Source organism: Eptatretus burgeri, chromosome 13 (genome assembly GCF_056783735.1).
Source record: "Eptatretus burgeri isolate ZD-2024b chromosome 13, Ebu_testis_v1, whole genome shotgun sequence".
Classification (NCBI taxonomy): Eukaryota; Metazoa; Chordata; class Myxini; order Myxiniformes; family Myxinidae; genus Eptatretus; species Eptatretus burgeri.
The window spans coordinates 34627066-34654795 of record NC_140973.1 but is presented as its reverse complement, the minus strand read 5'-3'; positions in this window follow the sequence as shown (position 1 = coordinate 34654795).

Genomic DNA, 27730 nt, shown 5'->3' with positions numbered 1-27730 from the left:
CGTTTATATCCAAAGAAGGCCATTCACAAGACACATGTGAACTACCTGATCAATTGCTTATCGTGCAGAACCTACTACCCAAACAACCACATTCTAAGATAGCAAGAAGTGCTACCCTGAGCCATGGATCTTCTAAAAGGACCAGACCACTTGCTACTTGTATTGCAGGCAGGAATTAATAATTTATTTACAGTGCCACTGACAACTGACCTACTCTTCATAAAGGACACTGTGGGATATTTTGATATCAGATGGAACATGAAGCTTCATTTCCATTCGAGGGATGGCACACTTTGTAATGACACTGTCGATAAAACTCCATTCCGACCGTTTATATTTGGGTTTGGGAATCAAACTCAGGCCTACCGTGTGTGCTCTCTTTCTCTCTCTCTGGTCTCAATAGAGAAGGAAATCACGGGAGAAAACATACACTAGGGCAGTAAAGGGCACGAGGGCGAAAAGGGAGAGGAAAGATACAACAAAGCAGAGCAACTCACAACTCGACACAAGAAGCCACCATTACACCACATGCAATGCACCAACGGCCAGCAGTGGGAGAGACAGAGAGACAGAGAGAGACAGACAGACATAGAGAGACAGAGAGGGAGAGACAGACAGAGACGGAGAGACAGACAGAGACGGAGAGACAGACAGATACAGAGAGACAGATACAGAGAGACAGAGACAGAGACAGAGAGACAGAGACAGAGAGACAGAGACAGAGAGACAGATACAGAGACAGAGAGACAGATACAGAGAGACAGATACAGAGAGACAGAGACAGAGACAGAGACAGATACAGAGAGACAGAGACAGATACAGAGAGACAGAGACAGAGACAGAGACAGAGACAGAGACAGATACAGAGAGACAGAGACAGAGACAGAGACAGAGACAGAGACAGATACAGAGACAGAGACAGAGACAGATATAGATATAGAGATAGAGACAGAGACAGAGATACAGAGACAGAGACAGCGACAAAGACAGAGACAGAGACAGAGACAGATATAGATATAGAGATAGAGATAGAGACAGAGATAGAGATAGAGATAGAGATAGAGATAGAGATAGAGATAGAGATAGAGATAGAGATAGAGATAGAGATAGAGATAGAGATAGAGATAGAGATAGAGAGAGAGAGAGAGAGAGAGAGAGAGAGAGAGAGAGAGAGAGAGAGAGAGATGCAATATTGTAGAAACAAAGTAACAATAGCATTTTGGTGTTTTTATAATTATTATGGTTTAAGGATGTCTCATACACAGATGCAATGAAATAATGGCACATACTATATTTTATTTTAACAAAGATAAAAATAAAATACATTGGTTCATAAAAAAGCAATTATATAAATGTGAGTCATCAGAAGCTTTTGTTTTTTTATACCTTTAAAGGGGACATTCAAAAATATATTTGTAGAAGATCAACTGTTTTAATGCAAATTGTATAAATGTAAACGTCTTTATAATTAACAAAACCTAGAGAATGCTTCAGTTTCCAAAAAGGAAAATGTATATTTTATTACAATGTGCCAACATTTGACATTAGGCTCAGGATTATGAATGGGTCATTTGTTTCTTGACTTATCTTATAATGTCAAGGCAACAGAAATTATGTGAGCTTAAATCCCCTGCACATGTGCCTTGTTATCTTTGGGAAAGAAATACAATATCACACCAATAAGAAAAAGCAACCACTTGGAAATTCAAGGCAATAAAAGGAACATGGGCACAAGAGGAGGCCAATTGTCCCACCATGCTTCTGCATCATCCACACCCATCATTCTATCAGTCTATTCATTTTCTATGATACGAACTCAATATTTAACATTTACTCAATTTCACTGGGGTCGAGGAGCGTGAACATAAGGGCAAGATGAAGAACAAACTCCATCTAATTAACTAGAAGTCTTTGCTCCTTTTGTCTGATATGCTCATGGTCACAAAACAATTGCTTTTTCATTTTTCTTTGTGATGCCACAGAAAAGTGAAGTCATTTGTTCTATGATCATGACACCTGCCATTGCTGTCTTGCAATGTGTGTATAAGGTACATATGATCCCGGTTCTTTGAGGAACGTTTATAAAGCATTTGAGACGACATGGGAATGACATTTGCATTTGTCACAATACCTTACACCGGAGTAATAAGTGTTCATGTGACAATTAACATAGAGCAGATCCATCCATCCATCCATTGGGACCACACTCTGTGCAGAGCGTTGGTGCTGCCTAAGCAGTCTCCTTGGCTATCGGCCACAATCCTGGACGGATCGCCACTACGACACAGGATACCAGCAAGCTGATAATAGAACAGATAATGTCCAGATATTTGTACAACAGTTAAAGTCTTGCTGCCATGTGTTTAATGCACTTAGTTTATCAATTATATTTGATTTGTAAATGCTTGTGAAAGTCAACATCTCTCTGGCTATTCTCAGAGCACTGCCTCCATGCTGGCAAGACTGGCAGTTCACCCAAGCAAATTGGCAGGGATTGCAAGCAGCCATCTCTCTTTGGGACTGCTCTCCCATATATATTGCCCTTGATGTTAACTTGCCACAGAAACATGCTCTCTCTTATGTACAGATTCATCCCATGTCATCTTTAGTTGTCCTACTCTTATTCCCGCCCATAGTATACTGAATCCTGTAGTGAGGCAGTGGCTCTGAAACAACTTGCCCTCTCTTCCTAGAAGGCAAATCTAACCGAAGGCAATCTCAATGCATTCCAAACAGCCGTCCCACTGGTGATAGAGCAGAGAAAAAAAAGCCGTCCCAAAAAATCCAAGTGTGCATCCACTCTAAAGAGAACCAGAAAACAACATCTGTCCAATCTCAAGATTGAACTTTCAAATTTGTCTCCCTCCTCTAAAACATGATGGCACCTTGTTGTCTGTCTCTAGAATATGCTCCCCTTCCATCCCTTCCCCCTCTTCAAATGGCATCACAGGCGACCCCTCTCGTGAGAAAGCTGAATGCCTCAATTCTGTGTTTGCTTCCAAATATTGTATCCCCAACCCCTCACTCTCTGTACCCACGCTTCTCAGTCATATACAACTGCACCAGGGCTCTGTATATTTTGCACCTTAGAAGGTGGACAAGTTTCTGTCATCCCTCGACTTTAACTCTGCTACTGGACCGGACGGGCTGTTAGAATGCATGAAATCACGTATCCCAAAAACCTGCTTTGCTGCTCTTACACATCCCTTTTCACCATATCATTTGCCATAGGTCATCTTCCATCTGCTTAAAAATCAGCCAACATCACAGCATTACATGAAAAAGGTGCAAAAACTGATCCCCTTAACTATAGACTGATCAGCTTAGCTCCAATCATCAGCAAGGTCATGGAATCCATCATCGCAGTTGATATGAAATCCTTCCTTTTCTCCAACAGCCTCATCTCAGATCACCAGTTTAGATTCAGACCAGATCACTCCATCTTAGACATGCTACTTCTACTCACCCAACAATGGATGGAAACCCTCAATGTCAGACATGAAATCAGGGCCGTCTCTCTGGACATATTTCATGCTTCTGCGACAATCTAGCATCCCGCCTTGCTCTCCAAACTCTCTGCCTATGGTATCTAAAGCCAATTCCACACATGGCTTACTGACTTCCTCTCCTCTCATAGTTAATCTGTGGCTCTCAATATAAGCCTTTCATCTCCTCTACCTGTTTCATCACAAGGCTGGAGTGCCCCAAGGCATCGTTTTGGGCCCAGTCCTATTTGTGATGATCATTAATGATCTCTCTGACTCTCTGTAAAATTTGCTGATGCTGATTTCCTTCATTTCCTTTCTTTCATCTGAGGAAAATTTGAGGATGAGGAAAATTTCCTTCATCTATTTGCTGATGCCTCCACCCTCTGCCGTGACATTACTCATCCTTCGGACTGACGGGCTGCAAACTCTTCCCTCTCTTCAGATCTTGGCAAAATCAACAGCTGGTCAAACAGTTGGAATGCATCTTTCAATCCTGACAAATCTCACACTCTCACCATATCTCTCTGAAAGGACAGTATGGGAAACCCTTGAATCTACTTCTCTTGAGGAAGTTCAGTCACCCAAACTCCTAGGTTTCACCATGAGCCATGATTTTTCTTGGGCAAACCACATTTCAAAGTTGGCCTCAAAAGCCAATCACCATCTAGGCATCCTCTGTCATTCAAAGTCCTTCGTTGGCACAACTGAAATTCTATCCACCTACAAGCCCTTCATCTGCAGCTTGATGAAGTGAAGCTCTCCCCTCTGGGCTGGCTCCCATGCCTCACAACATGCTCAGCTTGATGCCATGGAAAGCAATGCAATCAAGATCGATCATTGGAATCTTCCACGCTGAAGCTGAGTCCATGGGCCTATCACTCTCCCATCACAGACAAGTCAGTGGTCTCTTTGTCTTCTACCACCTCCTCTCTGTTCTTGCACTCTCTGCTCTTTCTGTGCTTTGAACCCCCCCCCACCCCCAGATTTCTGCTGGGTGCACATGATCCACCACAAACCCCTTCTGTTGAAACTACCTAAATGTAGAATCATGGCTCACCTCCAATCATTCGTTCATCTTTTTCCCACATCTCTGGAACCAACTTCCTCATTCTCCCCTCCAAGTCTTCGAGACAGCTGTTCAGCACCATCTCAGATCATCCCCAATCCAAAACCTAGCCTGGAGATCAATTGCAGGAGCGTAATGGCAGTAACTCCAATGCCGCTGCCAGAACGGAGGAAGCTGTCCATCCACAATGTCACGCCTACCTGTGGCTTATAAAAGCTGGAGCGAAATGCAGAGAGGGTTTGGCGCATCTACAATTTGAGATAAGCAAGCTGGTGACCCAGAGCTGGTGAAGCATGTGAGCGAGCAGGTTCGCGGAAGGGAACGAGCCCTGACAGCAGAGAATTCCCTGATGTGTTGGCACATACATCCTGACTCACTCCACCTGTCTTTTGCTTTCCCTAAATCTACTTCATTCCCTTTGAATGCATGGAGCATCAACAAACAGCCCATGTCCATTTCAGGGCTGGGTTACTGACTTGCACTTCACGCTGCTTCCTCTGAGCTACACGCATGCACCATTTGCATCTCTCACAACAAGTCACATTACACACTCTACCCTCCTCTTTTTTTCTCCCCCTCCCCTCTTTTTTCGTTGGGACCAACGTAAGCCCATTGGCTTGTGTCCAGTGAGCGATCAGCCGCAAGCATGACTCAAACTTCTGTTTCTTCTCCCTGTCTCTCTTCCTTGCCTTATTTCCCTGTTATGACTGAGGCACCTATGTTGTCGAAACTGCCAAAAAGTGATCGAATAGGACTGGGCTTCTGTGCTAGGAGTAACAGCTTTTCTTCTGTGACACTGCTTGTCGATACATGATCCTTGTTAAACTCTACAAACCATTTCCCAAACTGCCCGATTGTCATCTTCTATTGGTTTGACATAGTATGTGAATAGTGGTGGGGAATTCAGCCCTGCCATTTTGTGATTGTCAGTCATTTACTAATGTTCTACTTATGGTGTCTCTCAGCCATCAGATTGAGAGCAGGGGGCATTGAGAGCATGATACTCCATCTGGGGGGTTGAAGTTGCCAGAAAGGTAAAGCAGAGTTAGATGCTAGACCCTGCCTGAATTAAACATCAGAGATGGCATCTGTGGTTGCTTGGCAATCCGCCGTGCTGTGGAGTCATCCACGATTCGTCGGTGTACAGGATCATCGGTTGGTTTGAGGATTCGAACAACCCCCTCATGATCCCTACTGACACCGAGTCCGCAACATTTGATGTCAAGAGGGAGATCGGACCTAAGGTGCAACCAGCTGCCCTCAAAATTGTATGATGGAGCATTTAACAAGGACCATTTAAATGGAGCAAGGACAGAAATATAACTAAAACAGCTATGTCTAACAAAGACGGGCAGGACCAGGTAGGATGAATAGAAGGTATCGAGGAAGCTGCGTCCCAGAATAAAACTGTGGAAGAGGGAGCATTAAGTGGCACAACAGAGATGCCCGGAGTGACTAGTGCCCCCACCCCCATCACCCGGAAGGCAGGGTGTCTTCCCTGCAAACCACGCCACAGGACAGCAGGTAAGCAGTATTAACAATGGCCGACATGATGATGATGATGCAGATGATGGCAAATATGGAGATGGGAGAGGCTGCCATAAGGGATTACATGAATGGAAAGACTGACAAATAAAAATGGATGCAAGACAGGCTGAAATGGATGCAGACGTCAAAAAGATACAATGGGAGCTGAGAGGTGAAATAGAGCGTGTCGTGTCCGAGATGAGATGGTGGCAGATCAAGCCAGAATGATGAAAATAAATAAATAAACTTAAGTGGGAGGTGAAAGGACTTGCAGAGAAGGAAAAATAATTAAAACAAAGCAATGGAAAAAAATACGACAGCAATAGAGGATTTAAGGAGAGCCCAGAAATAAACCGGGGAGTGGGGGGGGACTAAGAGCAGTAAAGAAAGAACATAAGACAAGACATGTTGAGGTGACAAAGAAAACAAAGGAAATGGGACAATGGAGACGAGAGAATGACAGATGAATGAACGAATAGATGCAGCTAAAGTTGTCATGGAAAGGGAGCTAGCGGGAGATAACAGGGATGGAGGATGAAATGAATAGAGCAAAAGAGGAGTGAATAGAGATGAAGGAAAGGGTTGAGAAAATAAAAACAAGAATTGGTAAAATGTGTAGGAACAATGTGCATAGATCGTGATGACGCATTTCAGGTACAGGTGGAGAGGGTACGATACGAGTCGTCAAGGCGAACCAGTGTGAGTTAAGTCCGATCAAGGTAAGAACATGTGAGCCGGGATGGGGAGATGGTGTGAGCGGGATTGTGTGAAGCTTGAGGGGAATACAGGCTGTGTGAGCCCGGGTATTCTTGGTGTGAAGCGGGAAAGTATGGTGGAGTGTGCGCCGAGGGCGTGCATGAAGGAATGTATGGATGAGTGAGAGGGAGCGTGGAACATGTGCCGACTCAGACAGGGATAGCCATTCGTTGGAGAGAGGATGAACGAGTTCCCCATGTATGGATCACCGAGGGGACCCAAAGGTGTTTGTCCACAAGTCAGCTCCACAAGGACTGGCATGCTGAATCTGAACCCTGAGAAACCAAGAGGTGCCGTTGGCAGTATTTGACGGGAAGAGCGATCTGAGAGCGTTTTTGGCGCCCCGTGGTAATGGCTGGAATATGGATGAAGGTGGGGTGCGTGGCAGTATTTCATGCCACAGTGGCTGTGGTTTTGACAACCATGCCCGACAGTGCTATGTCTGTACCAGGCCTCATTTTGGCTCCAAAAAATGATTTGGTGTGGAACAGCAAAGCAAGCTTGGCTTGTGGTACAAAAATGGTGAGGGTGTAAAGGTGAGCCAGGTGGGCCATGTGAACAGATTTAGAAGAGGCCCAGCAGGAGGCCTTACACAAATTCATCGATTGTTATTCAGGCACATTTTCTTTGTTTGCCGACGACATTGGACACAAGAGCCTGGTGAAACATCAGCTCAACATCAATGAATCTCAAATTGGTTCTCAGCTTTGGACCTTAAGAGTGGTATTGGCAGGTGGAGATGGATAAGCCTGGAAAAGAGAAAATGACATTTCCCACAGGTAAAGGATTATATCAGTTTACTGTGCTGCCATTTTGGTTTGTGTATCACCCCCAACCACCTTTGAGAAAATGATGGAGCATGTACTAGGTGGCATGCCATAGCAATCATGCCTGGTGTACATGAATGATGTACTAGTGCACACGAGAACATTTACCAAAACCATAACCAATATGGACCAGGTGTTTTGGCGCGACAAACAGGTGGGTTTGAAATTGAGACCCGGTAAGTGCACTTTGTTCATGAAAGAGGTAGCCTATATCGGTCATGTGATTGGTCAGGAGTTCGTGAAAACTGACCCAGGTAAAATCACAGCGGTAGAGGAGTGGCCCAAACCTCGCAACATCAAAGCTTTTGGGACTCTCCTCCTATTATTGGGTTTTTGGGACTCTGCTCATTTATAGACAGAGATGGCCAGACCCCTTCACTCGCTCACGGAGAAGCGTAAGAGGTATTGTGGACATGGGAGTGCAATGATGCCTTCCTTAAATTAAAGGGGTCTTTGACATCTGCATTATATATTATTTTCATTTTTAGCTCGCCTATTCGAAGAACAGAGAGCTTTAGCGATAACCCCGGCGTGAGCGTGAGCGTGAAAATGTTAAAGTTTTTGGTGCAAGTTATTTCCTTTCTAATGTTTTTATCCACCACACTATTTTTTACTGATTACAATATACAAATACATATATTGCTTTAAAATTATTTGGATTAGACTTCACTGCAATGCTTTATAAAAAAATGTTATTAGACTCGTCTTTTAAAAACGATAAATGTATAAACAGGCGAGCATTGGGTGGCTTTGGCACCAACTCTGGTTTATATACATTTATGTATATATATATATATATATATATATATATATATATATTTATATATATATGTATATATATATATATATATATATATATTTATATATATATGTATATATATATATATATATATATATATATATATATATATATATTTATGTATATATGTATATATATGTATATATATATATATATATATATATATATATATATATATATATATATATATATATATATATGTAGGGTAAGAATACTGATTCTGGCTCACTTTTCCCCATGTAAATGAATGGGGGATTTTCAGCGATTCCCTTTTTTTTCCCTAAAAATAAACCCCCTTTTTATCCCAAGGTATATTTATTTGTCTCCCCTTTTAACCTGGAGGTTGAACCTCATTGAATTGAACACCTGGGGGTTGAACAGCTCACTCATTGAACCTATAAAGATTTGTTCATTCTCAAATTCCTTCAATAGTTTAATTTTCTTTGCACAATAATCCCCATCTAAAATATTGACAAACAAAACATTTGAATCTTTATATTTTTGAAGATACCCCTTACTAACTTACTAGTTTTTAAATTGATTCGCTTATTTGTTTTATTTACCTTTGTTTTAGTTATTTTTTCAATAAGACTTATTTGATATTTTTCACATTCATTATGTTTTCCATTTATATACCAAGACTGAGATTTTCTCCACTCTTTAGTTTGATTAATACTTGGTTTAACCATTTATATATTGTGAAAAAACGCAGCGGTAGCCCTTAAAAAACTCTAACCCATCTTCCCATCGTTAAAACACAATCTATTCTATTTACTCTATCATACAATATCCATATGGAACACAATCTATTCCATTATCTAAAATAAATCTCAAATCATCAAAGGCTCCTAATGCCTTTTTATTTACTTCTTCACGATATATGTTATGTTTATAACTTCTTATTGTATTCATTTTCCTATATTCTTCTTTCTTATTCATCAAACAATTATAATAATTTCTAAAAGTTATTGATTTCTTTATTACATATTTCTTTATTCCCTTTAACCTCTTATCAATCTGTTCACCATACTTATAAGCATATGCCTTTGCTCTCAATCCAATAAACTCACTCATTACTTTTCCACCCAACTCATCCTTAAACTTACCAATAACCTTTTCATTCTTTTTGGAAAATAACTCACTCTTCTTGCTGAAATTACTTGTATCATATACTCCAATATTTTTCTTCATATCTTCATAAACATCATCAGTTTTTATATCTAGGATAAAACTATCAGTGTCCATATACAACAATGAAACATTTTCACCATACTCTTTCTTTAAGTCATTATACAAATAATCATACATCAATATCTTTGATAAATCAAGAACTGCTGTTCCAATATAAATTGGTTTATCCATTACAATACTTTCCTTTTTCATATGAATTGCAGAAAAGTTCTCTGAAAAAACCTCTTCTCTCTCAAAACTTGGTTTATTTATCAATCTCGAAGCTTCTTTCCAAGATGTTGCGAATCTAATGTTTTGCCTGTTTCTAACATTTTCCATAGTCTTTCCAAATACAGCATTATTCATTAATTTATAAAAGTCCCCTTCAAATTTTACTTTTGTATTTGCTCTCATATCTGTATTGAATTGAATATACTTTTTCACCCAAGGACTTTGTTTAAATTTTAAAACTCTATGAATTTTAGCTACTCTCAATCCTTCTCTCAAAAACTGTTTTAAGCTTCTCTGATGTAAAACATATCCCTCTTTATCATAGAATGTTGTTAATAACTTTTCTGTTGATTTGCCTTTAATATTAAAACTTTTATGATAATCACTGAACCATTCTTTCTTTGGGGTTTCTTTCTCACATGCAAAAGGAAGGTCTTTATGCTTATTATGAAGAACACTCGGGTACCTCAAATCAACTTCAAAATAATAACCTTCTTCTTCGTCATTCAATTCCTCTTGAGAAGAAATAACAATATTCATCAAAGCCTTTTCATAATCCTTTTCTTCCACCCACTCTAATTTACCATAAGGCAGAGATTGAGACATTGCCCATCCATACAAATTATTAGCATCAAAATACATCAAATAATTACTATCTTTTTCACTATCATAATTTGGGAGATATTTATTATTTGCTTTCGCATATCTTTTTGAACATACTTGTGATATTCCACCTCTCTTGGACTTCTCAATCATCAAAAGCATATCAACATCACTGATTAAATCTATATCTTGTTTTGTCATTTTCAACATTGCACTCCAAGCTAAACCAGGAGCTGTGAAATAGTGGGCAGGATCTAATCCGTAACAATTTTTATTATGACAGAGTGTTCTAAAAGCCTCAAACACATCAGCTAACAATAAAACATCTGTTTTTAGATATAAATCATGATATTCTCCAAGGTTCTTTATCTTAAATATTTTCCATATTTCTTGTGCATGTTTATATTCCTTATCACTTATCTCTTCTTCATAAAGGTTATTATAGAAACTTTCTTTTGAAGGAAGTTGTGTTTCTTTAAATCTCATAAATGAATCCATATAATCATAAGGATAAATTCCCTTACTTGTAAGAATTTTCTCTTTACTTTGAATTTCATTCCTTGTTTGAATTTCCTCTCTCGTAAGAATTCCTTCTTTAATCAGAATTTCATCTTTAATCTGAATTTCCTCTTTAGTTAGAATTTCATTCATTGTTCGAATTTTCTTTATAATTAGAATTTCATCTTCAGTTAGAATTTCTTCATTAATTAGAGTTTCCTCTTTACTTTGAATTCTCTCTTTAATCTGAATTTCCTCTTTAGTGAGAATTTCCTCTTTTGGAAAGAATGAATTAAGATTTGGAAAAGAGTCCGTGGAGCTTAGATTTGATGCGAGGTAGGTTAGTGGTGTTCCCATAAACTTGTAAGAATCTAGAAACCTAATACGAGTTAAAGGTTTTGTGAATATCATTTTTGAAAATGAAATATACTTTTGACTTGTGTTTGTTATGGCAGAAATATTCCCTGGTGTTTTTGAAGGTTCATTGATAAATAGATGTGTATCATAGTTGGCGCTGTTGTGAAGAAAGACTGGAATAAAAGAAGGTAATTTATAATTAAGATTACAACAGGAATGAGCGGGACCTCTATATTTACCAGTAAGATGACAATGGTCTCTAACTTTAGACTCCTTAATTTCCCCCTCACAAATATGACAGATATTGTTCATTCTAAATTCTAATTTTTCTTCTTTGGTTAATTTCATCGGTTCATTTGTTTCTTTCATTAATTTAGTGAGTCTTATACAATCCTTTTCTAATCGTTTTACAAACTCTTGTGAAGCATTTTTTCCACGATAATGTTCAAGTTTGTTATACTTTTCTCCAACAGATGATTTGATATAATAACAGAAACCACAAGGAATATGTTTTTGATATTTATTTGTATATGGTTCTTTTGGATTAGGAGAAGCAGTATTTATCTTTTTAAGGATACATTCAAAATCAGAGTATATCACAAATGGGTGCATGATAGATTTATTATAATCTTCAAAAGAAATCTTTTCACCAGGTTTAGGCATTGTAATTACAGCTGATTTATGATTACTACAATATTTTGAATGTTGTTCTAATCGTTCTTTTGTATGAAATGAATTAAGACATCGCTTACAAGGATATATTTTGTTTGCTGTTCTGAATACCTGAGAAGAGATTAATCTTGATAAATTATTGATGTATGTGTAATGTGAATTCTTTCCAACACTAAAATATAAAAGGTCAATGTGTGTTTCTTCATTTTTATAGTTGTTTGAAATTTTTAATATTTGAACTTTGTTTGTATCCGTTAATCCATATACATTAATAGAAAGATTATTCTTTTTCTCAAATTTAGGAATATCTGTTAGTAGCATTGGGAATTTAAAATCTTTAATGTCCAAGGTATTCTCATATTTCATATATTGTTTTACTCTTTCTGAATTACATTTTGGTGGATGAAAGTGAGCAAGAACAGACCAGAGAAAACATTTATTATCATTGTTCTTAATATTAACAACTGCCTTCTTTAGTTTTATTTCTTTTGGTAATTCAATATAAGAAGAAGCTTTAAGAGGGTTTGATTTTAGAATGTGTATATCTAAAAAGATGATTTTTTTAATATTGAATCCACTTCCTACCACTGTATTATCAACATCCTCCTCTTGTCTTGATAGTTCTTCATAAACCCCACTATTCAAAAAATCTTGAAATGATGTTATAAAATGAAGACCTGTTCTCATATAAGGAGTATGTTCTTCATCTTGTCTTTTCATATTCATTTTCACTCCCATATAAAACTTTAAAGTTTTCATTTCTTTTAATGTCTTTTTAATAAATTTTTCAACATCGGGTTTCACTATTTCAATTGATTCAGCTATTGATGATGGACCGGGTTCTCCAAATTGAAAAATCCTTATTTTTATATGCCCTTTAAATGCCCCATCAGTGTTTTCAATATAATAGTCTCCCTTTACTTTAAACTCATTTTTCTTGTGTTTTTGTGATTGAAGATGTTTATTATAACTACTCTTCAAAACATCCTTTGAACAGATATCACAATGTTTTCTTTCCAACTCAAGAGGAGATATTTGATGAAATAGATTAAATGTGTGTTTGTTGGTTCGGAGGTGTTTTCTATAATGTTTATATTCGTGATTACAAACATCGCAGTACGTTGTATTCACCATATTTATAGAATAAAACTTTGCTTAAACTAAAATTTTCTTGATGAAAATTTCGTTTAATTTATAGGTGAATCTGTGCTTAAAAACATTTTATCCTCCAACTTTTTCACTTAATAAATACAATGTTTCAAGATACAAAAGACAAGTTTCAATCAATCTCTTCATCTGTTAAAGATACTGAGAAATATGTCAAGGATGTAAAATTGAACAAAGATAAATATAACAACTATTGGATAAAAACTATTATGGTAAATAATATGAGTTCTTCAATTTCCTTCAGTGGAAGGGCTTTCAGTATACCTGGTAGAACATCAATTAAAGTATCTCTAACAAAAGTTTCTCCTCTCCTTCTGGTAATATATTCAAAACTAGAAAAAGCAATGAAACAAGAAAAAGTATCAAAGAACAAAAACCTTATGGATGAAGCTTTAGAAAGAAAAGATAAGACCATCTGTAATATGCAAGGAGAAATTTGTATTTTTTTCAACAACCCTAAAGATGTAAATCCTGATGAAATAAAGGATGTTAATATATCAGGTGAAATGACATTTCGTTCAATAGTAGTTAACGATAATTTTAAAATTACCTTTAATATAAAAAATGTTGTTGTTGAATCTGATAATGAAAAAAAGTATATCGATATCGATGGTAATATACAACTGAAAGTATAGATGAATTTCAGTTTAAGTAAAGTTTTACTTTATAAATATGCTAGACTTTCCTGATTCTTCATATGACAAATTTGAGAATTGTCCTGCGTGTGAAAGAGGGGGATTAAACACAGAGTCAAAAGCCTATAAACAATGTATATTCTGTGATTATCTTCTAATTAATGATAATAAAAAATATAAAAAGGAAAATAATTCTTTTAGATTTACACCAAAAATGAATTACTTTACAAGATTGATTAGAGAAATGAATGTAAAGTATGAGGGTGATAACACACCTTTCCTTACAAGGGAAGAAACTGAACGTATAAGAGAAATGTTCAAAGGATTGTTGTTATATATTATTCATGGATGTAATTTTCAGGGAAATATCAACACAAGATATTGTATAAATAAAATAATGGATTATCTTGAAATTAAACCTGAACTTAGGATAAAATATAGAGTTTCTAAAAAAGCCAATAATAAATTAAATAACCTGTTTTTCAAATATATAAATGAATGATTTTTTACCTATTTGGGAAAATAAGATAAAATTTAACAACCATAAAAATCTCCCAAATTCATGAAGATGTCTCATAGTTGGTTCAAGTGGATGTGGAAAAACCTGCTTACTTTTAAAAATGCTCCTCACTCCCAACTTTTTAGATTATGATAATTTAATAATTTTCACAAAGTCGAGTTTTCAACCAGAGTATCAACTACTCTCACAAGGTTTTAATGCTGGTCTTCAAAAAGAAGATATAATCGGTTTATTTAAACGTCAAAAAAACCCAAATGATTATAACATTGAAGATATAATTCAACTATTTTGTGATACACAGAGATGTAAAAAGAAATCAAATCCTATAACTTGTATTCTTAGTGATAATACGGATGATATACCGTCTCCCCAAGATTTGGATAAATCAAAAAAGAACCTCGTTATCTTTGATGATTGTGTTAATGAGAGAAACCAAACGGTAATGGACAGCTACTACACAAGAGGGAGACATTCTTCTTGTAATTGTATTTATCTTAGTCAATCGTACTTTCAACTTCCTCGTCGTTCCATCAGAAACAATGCTAATACTTTTATTTTATTCAAGTTAAATTCAATAGATATCAATAATTTTTGGAGAGATAATTGTTCTACATTATGTAGTAAAAATAAATTTGAGGATTACATGAAGCACACGACTGAAAAATATAAATATATTGTTGTGAAACAAGATGAGATATTAAGGGATATATTTTTTGTTTTATAAACAATTACATATATAAATGACAACTATTATTATAAATCTTGTGGGTAAATCTGCTTCTGGAAAAAACTTTCATAAATCAAGGTTCTTGTGTAGTACAAATGAGAATATTGTAAATTTACTTAAAAAACACCCCGTGATACGCATTGTATCAACAACAACTAGAGCAATAAGACCTGGAGAAGTAAAAGGTGAAGATTATCACTATATTTCAGTGGAGGAACATATGCGATTGAGGAATGAAGGACAAATATTTGAGGAGGTTTCTCTTGGTACAACAAAATATTCACATTGTAAGAGTGAGTTAAGGAAACTAAAATCTGGTGGTGTTGGGATATTAGAAACTAATCCAGAAGGAACGAGACAAATTATTAAATATCTGAGCGGGGTGAAGATTTTATCATTCGGTTTTGATGTTGATGAAGAAACTCAACGCAAACATATGAAAAGCAGAGATGCAAGGATTAGTGAAGAAGAAATTACAACTCGCATTAATGTTAATAAAGAATTTGATTAAATATTTAAAGAAAAGGATTTATTTGAACACATCTACTTGAATGATGAAGAAAAGGAAAATTTCCCTGTTAATCTTTACAATTCATTAAATGATATTTTACAATAAATAAATGGATACAAAAGAAAGAGCAAGAAGATTTAAGGAACATCAAGAGTTGGTTTCAAAAGTTGTAAAACAGCAGGAAGACATAAAGAAGAAACGCAGACAGAAACTAACGGGCGAAGAAGTATTTGAAAGAAAACAAGAGAAATTTTTTAAACCACTTTTAAAAACTTCCCAAGAAAAAATGAAAGATGTTTCCACAGTTCCCACAGTAGAATATACTCCCAGAAAGCTCCAAATGTTAAAAGATTTCAGTCAAATGACGGAGGAAGAATTAGAGCATATTGGAGAATTAGAATATGATGAAGGTTTATTTCAACAACTGGAAGAGATTAATCAAACCCCTGATTATATTGTGAATGCTGTTCAAAACAATGAATATTCAGCGGATTCAAAAACCAAAGCAAGACTCATTCCAACAGAACAACCAGCAATATTTCATCTTGTTCAAGAAAAGGTATTGATATTTAATGATGAATTAAGGTTCTTAAGTTCTGCTCAACCCCCTGTTAAACTAACTCCGAGATTAATGTTTCTTCTCACAAAAGATGGAAGACAAGGTTCAACTGTGAGGGATGAATCAAAGTATATTGATAAACCATTGGATATGGAAAATAATGATGATAGAGTATATATTGATTTGCTGAACACTCTAAATTATAAGGTTATTCTTTCTGGTAAAAGTAGGAAGAATGAGAAGGAGAAACACATTATTCAGGCTTTAAGTATCCTTGGTTCAGGTGTTAGTTTTCTTCCAAATGACCCATCGCAATTAGTTAATAGACTTGTTGTTGTTAGGCAGTAAGAAGGCTGGAAATAACAATTGTTTTAATGAAGCATCAGCCATTTTAGACCAGTTGATGAACATGAAAATAATTAATAAATCTCAATATAAAGACATTTTATCTCATATTAAATAAGATGAGAAGCACAATCCTGAGTTTCAATTTCACAACAAGCGACCACACATCTTCATTCCCATACCCACTACAACTTGACACAACAAAAGAATATGAGGCATCTTTATTGTCCATGGAAACTTATAATACTGTTGCGGTCTTCGCGCCCGCCGGCGTGCGAACGGCCACGTAACTCGAATCGCGGCACGTCGCCCACCGGACGGACAATCCAGTCGTGACCCTCTCGGACTAACGCCGGGAACCAGTCACGGGTGGACCTTTCGGTCTCACCGCGATCGAGCCAATCAGCCCCCGCGTGGGATAGGGTTGCTCGCCAAATTCGAACTACCTAAGTACCCACGCGGAGGGTAGACCGGGCGATCGCACCTCGCCGCAGGTCGACTTCGGACACGGGCCACTTAAGCGACCCGTTCCGTACTATCAGAATAACCGAGCGGTGTTATCGTCGACCTCGACGGTTCGATTAATTATCGGGCGTACTCAGCCCACTACCAACCCTTTACGTGAAGCAAGATGGGGATTCAATGGAGGAAAAGACGAAGCGAAGCGGGAGAACAGTTCAACAATAAAGCACATTTATTCGCGACGAACGGAAAGCACACAAATACAATTCCACCAAATGCACACAAAAAGAAAACACAATTCCATTTACACAAAAAGCAAACATAAAAGTGAAAACACAGTGCAGAGCTAATTCCGACTACCGAGCACACGGCAACACTTATACAATTCTACTTCACAGACGGCGCCGACAACACATACCCAAAACCAAGGAAAAGAAATACCCTCAAGAATGAGGTAGGCCTGGGGCCGAGACCTGGTCGGGCCTACCCGTCTGGTGATGAGACGCGGAGCGGCGATGGCCCCGCAACCCGCGGGCCTCGTGGACAGTGCCTGGCAGGGGGTGGGAACGGGGCCCCCTTGGTCGCACTATCTCAGCGCGGGAGGTAAACAGCAGTGGTTGACTCATGCTCGGGGTATAGAGGATCTTTATTATGTGCGCGACGAGCGTCTCCACCTCGGCCAGGTCGCGCTGCCGGCCTCCCAGGGGTGCAGCTCCCTGCACGACGCGAGCACCCCCTCGTCCGCCCTCGCCGCCTCTCCACAGCTCGTCCCCTCCGTTCCGACTTCAACGCACACGACGAGCAGCTCCACCGCCCGCGAAGTCTTGACTCTCTGTTCCGACTCCTTCGCCTCGTTCCGACCTTTACTACTCTCTCGTTCCTGTTTTGCTGACTCCCTCGTTCCGACTTTTACGACTCCTTTGACTGACGAACACCGTCCTTTTTATCCCCCCGTAACTTCGCCTTTGACCCCCTCCCTTTGACCTTTCACCTCGCTCCCCATTGGCCCGAGAAAAAGTGGGCGTGAAGGCTTTTGATCCACAAATTTGCATATATCGATCGCCCTGGGGCGGGGCCACCCGCCCCTCGCTCACCGATTGGACGGCAAAAAGTGGGCGTGTGTCGTTTTGGATCCGTTTTTGAAGCAGAAAATCCGTGGTTTTGTACACGCTGTTCAACGTGCGCCCTACACGAGTCCAGCATCGGTGCCCATGAGTGGCGCGAGATGACGGTGATGCGATGGTGGCGAGTTGTGACGGTAAAGGTCATGGCGGTTGTGGTGAAGCGGCGTTGTGGTTGGTGGTTGATGTTGTGGTTGTGATCATGGCGGTTGGTCCAAAATAAAGATAGTAAAAGAAAAACGGCTATCCTGAAGAGTCGCAGCTCGTATAAATGACATGTATTCCCACTAGACAACGGGTTTGGGCCTAACTACACATATACTTACCGAGATATCTCACCTAAGGGACCTGAATGGTGGTTTGCGAATCTGGTAACCACAACACTACCCCCTTCCCTTTTTACAGACTCGTCCCGAGTCGTCAAATTTTCGTGTGCCATCATGTGTAGTTTTCCCCTAGTACATTTTACCTACGGATCCCTGAGTGCGACATTCATGGTATTCGTGTCCCCAAAATAAATAACCTGAGGGCTGCGTAACTACCTAAACAAACTCACTCACACGGACGACTTAAATAAAATTGCCGGCGCTAGACAGACATGCCGGGGGCACACTCATATTTACAGTACATCTTAACCTTAACTTACAAATTTTACACTAAACCATGGCCCAGGATCATTGAACTCTGCAAAAAGAAAGCAGTTAACAGGGAGCCAGGCTGCCCACATGCAGTCTCTGGCTCAAACAATGCAGGTGACAGGGAACGTGGCTGGCTGCTCACACGCAGTCCAAGGCCTTCCCTTTTGAACTGAACGCAGTGAACCACAACGGTGCTTGGGCTGCACAACGCAGTCTCCGTGCCAGCTCAAGTGGCACACGCAATGAGCACAACGAATGGATGCATGAACACAAACACGGTGCACGGGCCGCCACTGCAGGCCCGTGTTGTAGCTGCCAACAGGGCAGTTCTTGCAGCTTGCAAACTGTTGCTTTCAGATCCTGGCGCACATGGAAATGAACAGGGGGGGGCAAAGCAAAAATTGAACGGGGCTTGTGAACATGGGCAGTGGGCATGGCATGGCAAAGGTGAGCAGGCAAACACAGCCCGCAGAAGAAGGCCGCTGCAGGCAAACACAGCCGGCAGACAAACTGGCCGGCACAGGCCACGAAGAAAAACAGCCAGCAGCTGAACTGGCCGGCACAGGCCTTGCAGCACACAGCTGCCGATGATCCAGCCGGCACAGGCCTCGCAGCAAAACAACAGCTGCCGATGAAGTTGGCCGGCACAGGCCTTGAAGAAAAACACGGCCAGCCGATGGCACAGGCCTTGCAGCAAAACAACAGCTGCCGATGAAGTTGGCCGGCCTCTGCCTCGCAGCAACGCAGCCAGCAGATGAAGCTGGCCAGCCTTTGCCGTTCAGTGGAGGTTGGTGGAGGGAGTGCGGTGGTGCTGGCCACTTGGAAGGCGGGCTCGGACCTACCTACCTGTCTCCCTCCCAACCTATCGCCTTTGCCTGTCACTGCACATACCCACTCCCTTAATTTGTCAAACCCCAATTTAGCCCCAACTTATTTTTTTGTTGTTTTTATTTTTACTCCCCCTCTATAAATCGTCCCCTAACCCCCTTTATCGTCTTTGTTCGGCTAACCTATCCTGTCACCTAGCCTACTCCCAACCCCTACGTTCCCTTCCCGGAGGGGAATAAGGGAGAGCTAACGTCCTGTGTCGAGGCCCAACTCAAGCCTCAGAATGGCCTCCCCAGAGTTCGGCGATCTTAACACCAAGTAGGTCCAGCGGCCCACAACGACAGCGAGGGGATGGATGGTGCGGAGGGGTACATCTCCTAATCTACCCTAACCATTTAACTGTTAAACTACCCCGGGGCTTTCAACAAGCGCCTCTCGCTTAAACTATTGGTTCTAACAACCCAGATTCCCGTCGCCTGTGTTGGTGTCCTTACAATTTCGGGCCTCGCCCCCCAATTTTCTCTCCGTGCCCTCACACGGTCTCCTGGCTGGGACACGTGGCTCCCTTTGGCAGGCACGACCCTCTGCCGAATCTCCCGCTATGGCACCCCCGGGCACTACACTGCCTCCGAGCCTACCAGCTCCCTAACACCGGGGAGTGCCCCCATGGCACCTCCCTGAACCGCACACGTGGCAGGCCGGCCTCCCGGGCCCCTTTCCGAGGGTCACCCGTGCCCACAACACTGCCCACGCGGCTAATGGCGCCCCGGGCCCCCGCACCAAGCAGGCGCACCCGTGCCCACTACTCTATCCCGGCCCCCCATGGGCCCATGGCCTACCGCGGCCGACTAGCCTGGTGCCCGGGGTACCCACTCAGCGATACTCACCTTTCGCAGCCACGCTCCCAAGCCCGTCAACAGGGCTCCTGCACCCCTCCAAATGGGTCTCGAGCCTACATTCCCACCAACAGCAAAACGACCTCCATTTTTGTTAATTTGACTAACCCAGCTAACTCACTCTACACTGACCCCGGGGGTCCCTTGGGCGGGAGTCACTCCTCCCCCAATCACTCATCGCACCATGCATTCCCCATTCACTCCACACACACAGACCCGCTGGCCTCACTCACTCACCATGTACTCACCTCACAACTCACCAACTCTTCAACACACACACCGCTGAACTCTGCCATCCTTCTAACTACATCCCCTAACTAACTCGTGCTCCCACGTCGTCCCTTAAACTACAGCACGTTCCATTTAACCTACGTAGCTAAACTACGTCAACTCTACACATTCATAAGTCTGTCCATGTCTCCAAATAATCCCATTAATTATTTTATTTCCCCACCTAAAGCTCACTAAATCCCTCTAACTAATCCATTCCACGGACTCCATGAGGACTTACCCCTGCCCCATGAAGTCGGTCTAACTAAGCTAACCCTTCCCCCTAACTAGTTTCCATCCTGTGCCCAGGTAAGGGGGTCTTTCACCCCTTGCCCAGGAATCCTGTACACCCGAAAGTGAGGCTTGCTTTTTTTTTCTTTTTTTCCATGCGCAGCACCTGCGCGGCAACTCAGAGCTCGCGCACTTTGCACCTGCCCGTGACGTCATGCAGCTGCACGTGTTCCTCGTCCCTCCTTGGACGGGACCATCCGGCAGAGATACCCCTCCTGCCGGATTCCAACCCCACGTGCAGCCATGACGTCACCGTGCGCATAAAAAAAAAAACAAGCCCCACGTCTCGAGGGGTTCCCCACGCGAACACGTGCTTTGCCCGTTGGAGCTTAACACACACGATCGCGTGGAGAACCCGTCCGGTCCAAATCCATCATCCTGCCTAAACTTTGTCCGTCCGCGGGATCGGCAAATCCACCGCGTGCGTTTCCGGACCGGGACTTCACTCTCGCAAGCGAGCACGTGGTGGTCTCGTGCGTTGCACAGCACGAACCGCGTGCTCACTGCTGGGCGAACCCGGCACGGTCCTCGAAACAACCACAGCCGCTACTCGGCTTTCTTTCTTCTCACGTCGCCGTCGTCGCCATTCGACCCACGCACACCTGCGTGTTACGACGCACACAGTCCACTCCATCAAACTCACACCGGGAGACGCGGCTGCGTGCTCCCGCATGCCAACCGACATCTCCCTCTCATACCGCTCTCTCACACACACGGTCTCCCTGGCACACAGCGACCTTGCACACGGCCGTTCACTCACGCGTGCCTCACTACTCACACAAACCATACTACTCACACGTGGTGCTCCATTCACTCGCGCGGGGGCACTCACCCGCGGTGCCTCACCCACGCACGCGAGTGCACTCAACCGCTGTGCCTCATCCACACACCGTGCCTCACTCATACACGCGGGGGCACTCACCCGCGGTACCTCACTCATACACACGGCGACACTCACACACGCGGTCTCTTCCACACAACGTCCCTCACTCATACACGCGGGGGCACTCAACCGCGGTGCCTCATCCATACACCGTGTGCTGGGAAGCACGTACACCGGCACAATCGCCACCACACCACTCACACGTGGTGCCTCACTCATACTGGCCGTTTCACTCACACACACGGCCTCACTCACACACGGTGCCTCACCCACGCACGGCGTGCTGGGAAGCACGTACTCCGGCACCATCGCCACCACACCACTCACACACGGGGTCGCTTCCACACACGGTGCCGCACTCACACCTTGCACCACACACACAGGGACAACCACACTGGGGATTTGTGTCCCCACAAGGGTCTCCGGGGCCTCTACACCCCCCAAGCTCTCCGTGCACCCGTCCACAGCACTCGTCCCCTCAACCTCGCAAAGCACGACCGAACTCACCTGGTCGTGACTCGCCTCAAGGGGGGGTACTCCCTCCCCTCGTTCCTGGAGGAGGCCATCCCGCTGCTCGCACCGGGTCCCTACACGCTCCGCGAGCTCAACCCCATTGTCCTCCACTACCTCCGTGTGTGCGTGCGCGTCACTTACCCCGTCTTCATCGTGTAGTCTTCCCTCTATTTTTTCTGTCTCCCGTGTCTCTGCCAACTCTTCACCCTTTACCTCCCTTGTCTCAACTATTATTTCTGTTGTCGTCACCTCGTGTCTCGTCTCACACGTTTTGGTCTCCCCATTTAATTTTTCCCTTTCGGTCATCGTCACGACCCTCGCCCAACACGTTCCACGAATTATTTTTTCACCCGCCTCCACCGCGGGCCTGTCAGCCGTTGCACCCCCACCCAGCTCGTTTGCTCCCACACGTGGAGTCGCCATTTTAAGCTCCCTGCTCACTGCCTTCATGCCCGCCTGCAGGCATTGGCCCATGTTCTGCGTCTCACCCCGCAGCTCTTTCATGTTTGTTTCCATTCCGTTCATTTTTGTATCCATCTTTTCGTTTATTTGTTGTGTATTCGCATCCATCGTCGTTTTCACTTCATTCATTTGCTTGTTCATGTCTTTCATTTCGTTTTTTATTTCATTTGTCATTGCCGCCAGCATGGCGCATAGCTGGGCCACGTCGGGTGCACTCAGCTGAGCCGTTTCGGCAAGGGTTGGGGAAGGGTCTTGGTGGAGAGGGGGGGGGGAGGTGTCATACACCGCGGCCGCTGCCGCACCCATTTCGGGCTCTGGGTTCAGTTGGGCGAGTCCGTGTTCCTGCACAGGGATTCCATCCTGGACCATGGACTCTACATTATTACACATATACATTTCTAATACCCCCGGCTCCCGCTCGCCTTGAGACGCCATCTTGTTTCTCGTGAAGGGTTAATTTGCTCGCTCGTAATTTGGAGGGAATCGGGGGTCGCTTCTCTCACCCCTGGACCGATTCCCGTGAATTTCGCTGGAGACAGGAGAGCCCGTTTTCCTGTTCTCCGATACCAGTGCCGCGAGGAGGGCGATGAATTTGTATCCCACTCCTGACACCAGTGTTGCGGTCTTCGCGCCCGCCGGCGTGCGAACGGCCACGTAACTCGAATCGCGGCACGTCGCCCACCGGACGGACAATCCAGTCGTGACCCTCTCGGACTAACGCCGGGAACCAGTCACGGGTGGACCTTTCGGTCTCACCGCGATCGAGCCAATCAGCCCCCGCGTGGGATAGGGTTGCTCGCCAAATTCGAACTACCTAAGTACCCACGCGGAGGGTAGACCGGGCGATCGCACCTCGCCGCAGGTCGACTTCGGACACGGGCCACTTAAGCGACCCGTTCCGTACTATCAGAATAACCGAGCGGTGTTATCGTCGACCTCGACGGTTCGATTAATTATCGGGCGTACTCAGCCCACTACCAACCCTTTACGTGAAGCAAGATGGGGATTCAATGGAGGAAAAGACGAAGCGAAGCGGGAGAACAGTTCAACAATAAAGCACATTTATTCGCGACGAACGGAAAGCACACAAATACAATTCCACCAAATGCACACAAAAAGAAAACACAATTCCATTTACACAAAAAGCAAACATAAAAGTGAAAACACAGTGCAGAGCTAATTCCGACTACCGAGCACACGGCAACACTTATACAATTCTACTTCACAGACGGCGCCGACAACACATACCCAAAACCAAGGAAAAGAAATACCCTCAAGAATGAGGTAGGCCTGGGGCCGAGACCTGGTCGGGCCTACCCGTCTGGTGATGAGACGCGGAGCGGCGATGGCCCCGCAACCCGCGGGCCTCGTGGACAGTGCCTGGCAGGGGGTGGGAACGGGGCCCCCTTGGTCGCACTATCTCAGCGCGGGGGGAAACAGGAGGGGGTTGCTGATGCTCGGGGTATAGAGGATCTTTATTATGTGCGCGACGAGCGTCTCCACCTCGGCCAGGTCGCGCTGCCGGCCTCCCAGGGGTGCAGCTCCCTGCACGACGCGAGCACCCCCTCGTCCGCCCTCGCCGCCTCTCCACAGCTCGTCCCCTCCGTTCCGACTTCAACGCACACGACGAGCAGCTCCACCGCCCGCGAAGTCTTGACTCTCTGTTCCGACTCCTTCGCCTCGTTCCGACCTTTACTACTCTCTCGTTCCTGTTTTGCTGACTCCCTCGTTCCGACTTTTACGACTCCTTTGACTGACGAACACCGTCCTTTTTATCCCCCCGTAACTTCGCCTTTGACCCCCTCCCTTTGACCTTTCACCTCGCTCCCCATTGGCCCGAGAAAAAGTGGGCGTGAAGGCTTTTTGATCCACAAATTTGCATATATCGATCGCCCTGGGGGCGGGGCCAATTCGCCCCTCGCTCACCGATTGGACGGCAAAAAGTGGGCGTGTGTCGTTTTGGATCCGTTTTTGAAGCAGAAAATCCGTGGTTTTGTACACGCTGTTCAACGTGCGCCCTACACGAGTCCAGCATCGGTGCCCATGAGTGGCGCGAGATGACGGTGATGCGATGGTGGCGAGTTGTGACGGTAAAGGTCATGGCGGTTGTGGTGAAGCGGCGTTGTGGTTGGTGGTTGATGTTGTGGTTGTGATCATGGCGGTTGGTCCAAAATAAAGATAGTAAAAGAAAAACGGCTATCCTGAAGAGTCGCAGCTCGTATAAATGACATGTATTCCCACTAGACAACGGGTTTGGGCCTAACTACACATATACTTACCGAGATATCTCACCTAAGGGACCTGAATGGTGGTTTGCGAATCTGGTAACCACAACAATACCTTATTTAATATAACTGATAAAAATGACAAGTTTAGTTATAATCCCGGAAGTGGATACAAAACGATAACAGTCTCACCCGGAGCATATGAGATTTCTCAAATATCTTCCGAAATTGCTCGTCTTATGAAAGAACAGGGTGATGAACCAAAAAATATTGTTATAAACATTCAAAAACATACTTCAAAATCAACGATTAAAGTTAAAAATAACTACAAGGTTGATTTCACAATTGATAATTCATTTCGAGAGTTATTGGGTTTCTCCTCAAAAAAGATTGAAACTAATGGGACGTTTTACAGTGATAATGTCATTCAAATATCCTCAGGAATAAATTCGGTGTTAATTCACTGTGATTTGATTGATGGTGCTTATAATGATGGAAAAAAAACAAATACAATATTTTCATTCAGCGCATACTCAACCCCAATTGGTTATAAATTCAATATGGAACCTAAAAATTTGGTTTATCTACCTGTATCAGGAAAAACCATACACAGAGTAAATTTTAGGATAACCGACCAAGATAATCGTGTGATTTCTTTTAATGGAGAAGATATATCCATCAGAATTCACCTACGTGAAGTTTTCCAATAAATAAATATGATGGTTATTGTGAGGAAACACGAGTTGGGAAAATATAAAATAATTACAGGGGATGGGATGTTCCTTTCCCCGTACTACAAGGGTGAAGGTATGTATCTTGGTAGAGGATACTATAAACCTAAGAGACAAAGGGGTGTTGGACATCAATTTAGAGGAGATGGGATAATTGATACTCTAATGGGTATTGGTTCAACTATTCTTAAACATAAAGATCGAATTGGTTCAACTGCTTCTGCTGTGGGAAATGTAGCAGGTGCTGTAAAGAGTATAAAAGATGCTCAGAAGGAATCTCATAAATTACAAGCAATAAAAGAAATTAAGAAAGGCAAAACTCAGTTGTCCCCCCAAGAACGACAGAAAATAATTCAAATACTTGGATCAGGGTTTCAAAAGTTTTAACATCTTTTTTCCTAAATAAATACAAGTATGGAAGCAATTGATAGTATCTATGATTTGGATGATAATATTATTATCTCAAACTCCACTAAAAAAGAAGATTACTTCAAGGTAAATGCAATAACTGGAACAGACTGCAATACGAATGGTACAAAAAGTTTTGAAATAAATAATCAACAAACCCATTTGAATCTCTCCGAAAGTTTCTTGTTGTGTAAATTTAAATTCACTAAAGCTGGGAATAACACAAATGCTACGCTTGTAAATGATTTCTTCTGGAAAATGTTTGATAGTGTGCGTTTGTATATTGGAACACAAGAAGTTGAAGCGGTTGATTATGTCTCTGCTGTATCTGAAATGATAAAATTTACACTCTATACATTCAGTGATAGAATGGGAAAGGGGTCTGTCGAAGGTTTTATTCCTGATATGTCAACGGGAACAAACACAGACCCTGGATATACTCAAAGGAAAGGAATGTATAATGATGATACAAAAACAGAAAATAGTTTTACTGTGGCAGTTCCTCTTAAAGGTATATTTGGATTTTGTGATCATGATAAAGTTCTGTATGGTCTTAAAATTAGATTTCAACTTCAGAGGAATGATAATGAAAATCGATTGCTTTTTGGTGTTGGTAGTGCTTTTGGTGAACAGAATAAATTTGTAATTGAGGAGATGAGTTGGTATATCAGTGAATATACTCCTAATCTTAAAACAGAAGAGATGTTGAATCGAAGACTTAACTCAAAGAAACCACTCAGTGTATCATACCTCAAAAGAAGATGTCAACACGTTAAACTCAACCAAACTACTTACACGTGGAATTTGGGTGTTCTGGAAGGAAAGCCACGATATCTGTTGATCATTTTTAAAAAGCCAGATGGTGATACTGCGACTGATAAGAATAATGCATTGAGTGATAATGCTAAGGTGAAACAACTTCGCGTTTCTCTAGATGGAACATTGTATCCACGAGATAGATTGGAAATTAATTGGGAAAAAAATGATTTTGCTGAAGCATACAAGTCTTACCAAAAGGTGTGTGAAAGTAATGGAAATAAAGAACCTATTTTAGATATGACAGCATTTAAAAGTTTGTATACAATCTATGCGTTTGACCTGAGCGCTCAAAAGGAAACTATAAAGTCTAATCGAGTGGATACTTCCCTATACATTGAAAGAGGAGAGAGTGAAGAAGTTAATACATATTGTTTGCTTTTGGAAGAAACAGAATTGCAGATTATACAGATAATGGTGTGATGATTAGTCTCACATAATTTTTTGTTAAATAAATGAGTGGCAAAGTACCAACTGGGGTATATGTTAATCAAATTAATCTTCATAAACTATCATCTTGTGTTCAAAATCAAAAGCCTTGCACGATTAACGTTAATACAATTCAGAGAAAAGGAGCAGTAAGAATTGATGTTTTGCTCACAAGAGAACAGGTTAAAATCTTGAATGACACTGGCTCACTAAAAATTAAAATGACAAAACCAATGTTGAAAAAATATTCAATAAGAGAGACGAGTGGAGGATTTCTCCCATTTCTAATTCCTTTATTT